Genomic DNA, 8153 nt, shown 5'->3' with positions numbered 1-8153 from the left:
GTCATACAGTATAGTAAGCTACCTTGAGCAGAGAAACCCGCAGCGCCAGGCATGTTGAGTATGGGAGTTAAAAATAGCATCATCGGTCGGCCAAGCGCCGCTCCGTTACTACGCGTTTCAGCATTCTGCCCTGTGCAGTGGGAATCTGCAGGACTCAGACCGCGGCAGCAGGCTTGCACCGTGTGTGTGTGTGTGTGTGTAGTCCAGCTCCGCATGATCACACCGAGGGCCACTTGTAGTTGTGCTGAAAGGGTAAAACCAACCCACAGTCGTTTTAAGGACCTTTACCACCTTCACGGGCCTTGTGCTGTAAAATAAGAGCCGACAAGACACATCTGACGGCTGGTGTTGTCTCAAGTTGACCAACCGAGCTCATGTTTTAGGCAACGCACCGTTTTTATTGTCGTGCAGCAGGCTTTTACTCCCAGTGACACTACACAGAGCTCTGACATTACATTAGACCGTGGCCTTTCCGTATCACCCGCTGGTATTTTACATTTGCAGAGCTTCGCTGGTCTTTAGGCTCAACGTAGGCAATGGAGGCTCCTGCTTCCACCTTCAAAGTGGGAGATTCTCCACCTGACGTCAATGCCGAGTGACTGACGCAGCCCACAGGAGAAGGAAGTCTGCTTTATAACTAAATTTGTTATTGGCGTTAAACATAAAGCGGGCTGCATTAAAAAATGACCTCTTGTGCTAAAGCTAAAGCCTGGTTAGCGCGTTTTTTAACCACATTATTTTATAGTCACATTTGATAGGCTGTGGGGCGTCCGCGCGTGTGTGTTGTGGATGGCGGGGCGCGAGGGGGGTTACAGGAACCGTGCTTCCAGCGGCAACACCATGAATTAATAAAAAATAAATAAATAAAATCAAAAGCCTATTTCTGCCTTCTTTCGCCATTCGGTTTAAATCAAATCGCATCCCCCCCCCCCCCCCCCCCCCCCATGTCTTCTTTTTCTTTTCTTTCCTTTTTTCTCCACAGTGTATATTAGGGAAGACATGCGGGCGTGCTCGCGCGCGTGGCAGTGCAACAAGGAGGGAGAAGCGGGAGCTCGCGCCAGTTCTCAAACAGCCCGCACGCGCTCGAAATTCCTCCAAGGAACCTCTGCGAGCTTTTCTTTTTTCATCACGCGCGAGCTAAAAATAGAAACGGGGTTGGATCGTGATCCAGAAATAGATAGGGGGCATCACTCCTATAAAAGGCACACCATTCAAGAGTACAGTGAAGAAGCGGAAAGCCGGAGCACATTTTATGGTTAATAAAAAGAAGAAGAAGAAGAAAAGAGGCGTTTTATTTGGGGGGCCTCTTTTTACGCCACTTTTCGTATTTTTAAAGGAGGCTCCGCTGCTACAATGGTGAGTTGTAGGCTATATACCTTTCTTTACCTGCCTGATCTTTTTTTTCTCTGTTTTAAATGCTTTGCTAAAAAAGAAAGCCGTTTGCTACAATGTTTCTATTCACAGTGCTGTAAAAGACGAGGGAACCACAAATGTTTGAAAAAACAAACAAACAAAAAACGCCGTGTCACGAGTGTTTTGTGTGGATTTCTGCTATTTTTGCCGCATGCTTGAAGGGATATCAAAGCAGTCCGCGTTTGCAGCTACGCGGGGATCACCCTCAGCTATGCTTAAAAAGGGGGTGGATGTGTCTTTTTGTCGGTCTGCTCGAAATAATGTTGCCATTGTTGCTCTTATTAGCGGCACTTCGTGACGTTAATCTCAAGCCTTTCGCGGTAGACGAAGGCTGTTAGAGCGAGTGGGGAGCTGTCCCCGTGTTGGTGGTGCTGGAGTGTTTTAAGACTGGCTTTTGCTTCTTTTTACACTCTAGTTGTAGCTTGGTGCACTACGTTTTTCACAGTGGTCTTTTAGGGTGATTACTTCTCTCTGCTTGCTTTTTCCTCTTTTTTGTCTTTAATTGGTAGTGGAAAGCTCTATTATATTTTCGCTATTCTTTCTTCAACCCCCCCATTCCCATTGCTTACACTGCAGGGTGACCAGCTCAAGCAGCAATCCGCCTCAGATACTCAAATATAGCGCAACCTTTACAATTTGATCCTTCTTTGCAGATTCCCCCCCTCTTCCGTGCACGATGAGTCTCGAGTCGTGACTGCTGAAAGTGAGTAAGGCGCGTGCTGCGTCAGTGGCGTCTGGCTTCGGTGCGCTCGAGACAGATGGGGGGAATCGTGACCGGCTGGGAGAGGCGTCCACGAATAAACGGCTGGACGGCCCAATGAAAACGAAGCGAGGGTAGGGCCCCTTGGTTCGGCAGCTGGAGGTCTGGAGCCAAATTAAGCGTTTGCAAATAAAGAAAACTTTATTATTAATGGGACTGAATGGGAGGGGGTATGATAGTTTTGGTTTTTTTTTTTGGTTTTTTTGCAGCATCACTGAAAGGGATCCACAAGTGGTGCAATCACATCACGACGTTTTCTCGCGCGCTTTCAGCTGATGTGATGGATTAAAAAAAAAATATATATATATATATATATATATATATATTTATTATTTTTTGGACTGAGTGTCACACTAATGTCCGTAGTGAACGTTGTTTGGGAGGGGGTGTTTCGGAGGCGGTGGGGTGGGGGGTGGTCATGAAAAACTGTCAGGTGCTTCGGCCTCCTGCTTAGGTGCTCCTTTCCTTTACGTCGCTATTGGACGATGGCGACTCGTCCCGTCCAATCAGCTCGCTGCCATCCTCTGCTGCGTGTTAAAGTCTATAACGGCAATGAGATGCCGCCTCTCTTCGTCGCCGCTCTTTTTTAATAACAAGGATTCGCGCTGTTGCGAAGCTATGCCGATCCAGCGGATTCGAGCTCAATTTTGCTAGATACGTCTTCGCTGGGAAGTCATCTAAGCTCGTGATCATGTGCAAAAATCGCCCTAATGAGCAACGTTTCTTTTCTTCTCCATTTTTCTTTCTTTCTTTCTACAATCTGAAAACACTTTGAGGATGAAGACCCCGAGGAATCGATGACTGGAGTTTTTTTTTTTCTTTTTCATTCTTCTTTTTTCTGAAGCTGTTGCAGTTGTCCGTCACGAATCTTTTTGCGGTCTGGGCTTGCTGTGCATTCATGAACCTGGGAAGCCCTTACCCCAAAAAGCATTTGTGGAGGATCCAAACATCGTTCGTGTTGTTGAGACTGAGAAGTCACATTGCTGCTGTCAGGCTCTGTGGTGTGTTGGAAGAATGAGATTTGGGATCACAAAGTGTACAAGTGTGACCCATGCTTTCAATACACACACACACACACACACACACACACACACACACACACACACACACACACACACACACACACACACACACAGTGATCAGTTGTAACAAGGTGTCTTTACACATTTCATTTAGATTTAATTTTTAAACACATGAATCTCTTGCACCTCTTGCTTTGATGCAGCACTGAGTGAACAGAGGGAAGGAAAACAAAACAATCAGGAGTGCTGTCTTGCACCTCAGAACCCCTATCTAAACTCTCACACAGCATAATTATGCAGTTTTTTTCTATTGTGCTATAAATAAACAATTTATCCTCTACTAATAGTTTTTTTTAAATTAATGATTTAGTTATTCTCCATAAACATTACATCTCCATCTGAATGCATTTCTTTCTTTCTTTCTTTCTTTCTTTCTTCTTATATTTGGAAAAGTTTGGAGCAATTCCAGTGAGCTCAAAATCTCTATCTTGATGTTTTCCAAAGCCATGTCTGACGCTCGTTTAAAAGACAGTTCCAGACAAACAAAAGTGGTCTAATCTAACAACACACAGACACACACATTTTTGTGTCTCCTTTAAACACTCTGAGTTTTGGTTTACGTGTGCAGCTTTGCCAAAACTTACTTGGAGTCCTGTGTTTAAGATAGCAAGATGAGATTTACAGTGTGAGTTACAGAGGCACCCCTTCCTATTAAGAACACATGCATTCTGCTTATTTATAAAAGAACTATCTTCTCAAAAAGAACGTGCTGGTGTGAAATACATTCACATGTCATTAGAAATAGAATTGTAAATAAACACGAAGGCTTGAAAAGCAGTTCTAAAGACTACAGACAAAAAATAAGATAAGATCAAGCACATTCAGGATTGGTGCTGCTCTCTGTAGGACCTCAAATGAACCCTCAGTGTCATTAAAACACCTGCACCTTAAGTTTGGATGTTCCACGACATGAATGTACAGGAGGGGAAAAAAGGTCACAGCACACAAAGCAGTAAAACCTCATCCAACCTTATATGAGTTACTAAATTCAATTCAAATTCAAAAATTGCAGCCTGCGCTGTGAGGTATTACTCGGTGGGTTCCATAAAGACATAAAGAGAAACCCCCCACAAATAAGCATCTGGTATATAAACTGAAAACTGGACACATGTCCGGATGAAGGAGGTAAAAATGAGCTCAAAATTCTGTGAGTAATGAATATATGAAAGAAATTTTTCAACATTTCTGCAGCTGGAAAAAGACACGTAAATCTGCCAACTTAAATAAAGTGTCCAGGGTTGTGAGGTGTGCGCATAGATGTCAAAGCGAAAACCAGAAGATGTCCAGTGTGTGCTTCGTTTCTCATTTTATTTCTTTGTTGAATAGTTTGCTTGTTTAAAACATATTTTCTCTATTCCTTGCTTATGGTTCTGTGAAATAAACTGGCTGCTGTAAACTGCATCACAGGGCACTTCCTGTGACACGCTGAGCATTTCTTTTTCCACTCCCCTGTTTTGACTTCTGATGCATTTTCATTGTTACAATTACAGCTTACTGGGCGTGGATATTCATACTAGTATCACCCTGTGTGCTTCTACTCCTTTATATCTGTATATATCTGTACATTTACCCCGTTACTCTTCACAAGCACCTATACGCCATTGTGTCAATTCTGGCACAAAGAATGAAAGAAAATGTCTTTATTATGGCAATAATGTTGCCTCGGCATACTATTATTATTATTATTATCATTAATTCGCTTTTTGTCATTGTTCTTGGGTTTTGTTTTTTTTTGCCTTTTGTACTCGCAGGTTCGTCACATCACACATTGGACAATGAGACACAGCAGCAGTGACCAAAGCACAATGAGGTCAGAAGGTGGAAGCACGTGGGGGAATCTGTAAAAGGGAAGTAAAGAGTAAAGTCTTTCATTTTATTTATTTTTTATTTTGCAAAATCAGCTGGTAATGTTCTCATGGTGTGAGGATGTAATCCTCACCTTCGACACGTACACAGACACACTCGCTGCGTTTATCTTGCATGCCCTTCTTTTTCATTCATCTTCTTCTTTTGTTCTCCGTCTGTTATTGTGGATCAAAACGCATTACGATCATTCCAAGAAGGAAACTGATTCGGCTTAAGCAAACTTTTCTTTTACTCTTTTTTGTTAAATACTGGACTATTTAACAAAGGCACAAGGGGCACATTTAACGTGTTGACAATCAAATATCCATAATGTGTTTATAACATGCCAATACACAGTCCTGTGTAGGGTGCCTGTTTTTTCCAACCCACACTGCCGTGCATACACCGTCAGATCTCCACACATATGAGTGTTCAGATTATTGCACAATGTTATGATGATTGTGTGATTGTTCCATGATTTTTGGTAAACTTTTTAAATCTGCCTTAATCAGGATCGAATTCTGAGGTCACACACAGGCTGAAAGAAGCAGGAAGTGACCCCCCACGCCCCCCACCACCACGCCCTAAACCCCTCTCCCTTAGCTCCAGCATCTCATGAAGTCATGAGCTCCTGGTTTAGAAGAATATGTCCAACTCTCCCTATCAGCACCTCCTCTCCAGGACATCTCTTAAATCATCATAGCTCCAAAATATACACACACTGCTTAGAAGGCAGTCTTTTGTCATTGTGTGTTGATGGAGGTTTGGGGAAAGGACAGGGACAAGGTAGAAATACTTAAAAGGGTCTTTTCAACAGTGAAGGACACTATACTAAAAAAAAAGCCTTTCACAAACCAAATAAATAATTTAAGGAAAACAGAGGGATTCTGAAATTTTAAACTGGAAAATATACAAAAATGTAGATTAATGATGTGGTGTATGTGTGTTCCTCTCTTTTTCTACAGGGCTGTACTGCATGCGTCATTGCTGACATATGGGACCGCAAATGAGAAGCTGATTTGTAGTTTTAAATGTGTTAAACATGTCTGCGTCAAGCTCCACAGGAGATATCCCATGGAAATAATGTTTGTAAACGTATTAAGTGATGCCAGCTTTTTTGTTTTGCAGTGTTTTTCCTGCTTAGACGTAAAATCACTGTTAATTCATGACAGCGGGCAGAATGAAATTTTCGTTACGAGTTAATGTGCGTCTGTGCTGTAGTGCTGGCTTTTCAGACGTAAGAGTGGATGTCTGCATGCCTGGATTCGAGACACTGCCATTATGTGCAAACGTGCAGTGAAGAAAACGTGCAAAGTTTCCCACAGCATCCTGAGATTTATATGATTACTTTGTTGAGATTTTGCATATACACTGTTATGCAAATGTCACTAAATACTTGAAAGCACACGCACGTGTTCTGCACCTACGTTTGTGTATCAGGCAGAAAGTCTTCAGATAAGCACAACAAGAATTACATAGAAACTATACAATTTTACAGTTTGCAGAGAAACTCACTTAGCATGGAGTAAGTTAAAATAAAAATAAGAGAAGTGAGCATTTCCAAAAAATAAATATGTCAATAAATAGATACACTCCCTTGTAAAGGGTGCCCTAATAAATGCGTTCAAATACGAGTTACTTTGAACATATAACATTTAACTCAGGTGTAGATTTTCTCCATGATAACAGACTTCTGTTTCCCTTAATGTAACAGGTAAGATAAGACACGCATAGCATGTGGACAAACTGTATCCAGTTATTACTGAGGTGTGTGTGTGTGTGTGTGTTTTGCTGTACAATCCTGTTTTCTTCTTCAAGATTCTTTGCTTTGCTATGTAATTCATTTCTTTTAAAATTAATATTACATTTCAGCTCAGTCTCTTTTTTTCTTGTTTTCTCTTTCAGGTGTTTAAAAAGTCAATGATATGTAAAACTTAAACAGATTTCCCGACTGTGATTTCATTTTCTCCTTTCCCCTTAATATACACCGAATTTCAATTTTGTGGTACATCATTAACTGTGTGTATTATTATCATTATTATTGTCTTTAAATAAAGTTATTTCAAGTCTCTATGCAGCAACATGGATGATTAATAAAAGCCTTGAGAAATCCTGCATCATGTGTCTTCATTGAGTTTGCATGTTTGATTTGAGGAGATAAGCCTTTGTGTTCACGTGTTGTAAAGAATTAGGAATTCACACATCAATGTGATTCTTTGCTGTAAAGACGCACATGGAACTACACATTAATAAAAGCCAGTAGATATGACGTATTGCAGTGTGTGTGTGTGTGTGTGTGTGCATGTGTAAGCTGAATCTGACAGACGTAAAGATTCAGAATAAAATCTATACTGATCTCCCGTAAAATCCTTGAAAAGAAAAAAAGGAAAATATAAAAGTTGATGAAAGAATGCTATGTTTGTGTGTTGTACAAAAACTAGTCATTGTCTTAGAGCGCACGGACACAAATCTCATCATCTTGTCACACTTTTCTGTATCAAAAATAACAAACACAATGACATGTCTCTCAACATGTGGTGTTAAATTACTATGGTCCAGCACATTGTGTTATTAAAAGAAGTCTGTGTGCTTCTTATAAACATATTTTACTCATCAGGAGCTTAAAAAAATAATGAAAGAAAAAAGTCAGATATATTTCTCGATTATTTATCAGCGCTGCAGGTTTGAGTTTCACTTTTTACCCACTCACTATCATGCCAGCCGTACTCACCATCAGACTCACGGTCACCACTTTAGGCACTTTACATGCGGGATGCTGGGTTAATCTAACTTTCATTCAGACTCCTTTGAAAGCTTAAAGCCAACAGTTCAGATCCATGTTTACAGTTGCTGCATTTCTATTTTTAGATGTCATGCTCTTATATAACGCTCGCACTCACATTATGGACCACTCATGTCTGCTCCACTTGGCTGAACTGTGTACTCCGTATGTGTGTGTCTGTATATTAAGTTTGATTCAATTACACACATCGTGTCTATGAAACAAAGAGGAGTTACAATCAGAATAATCACGGCAATAAAACAAATAATCA

General features: G+C 41.1%; 1 long non-coding RNA gene across 1 annotated transcript; it reads left to right on the top strand.

Annotated features, from left to right (window-relative positions):
* Window positions 1–1019: 1019 nt before the first annotated feature.
* LOC120742263 lies at window positions 1020–6823 on the top strand. Its single transcript, XR_005697828.1, has 2 exons — window positions 1020–1356; window positions 5007–6823. It is a non-coding gene; the product is annotated as an uncharacterized LOC120742263 (long non-coding RNA).
* The last annotated feature ends 1330 nt before the right edge of the window (window positions 6824–8153 follow it).

The sequence above is a fragment of the Simochromis diagramma genome, unplaced genomic scaffold (assembly GCF_900408965.1).
Source record: "Simochromis diagramma unplaced genomic scaffold, fSimDia1.1 OVJJ01000079.1, whole genome shotgun sequence".
Classification (NCBI taxonomy): Eukaryota; Metazoa; Chordata; class Actinopteri; order Cichliformes; family Cichlidae; genus Simochromis; species Simochromis diagramma.
This window is presented reverse-complemented; position numbering and strand designations above follow the sequence as displayed.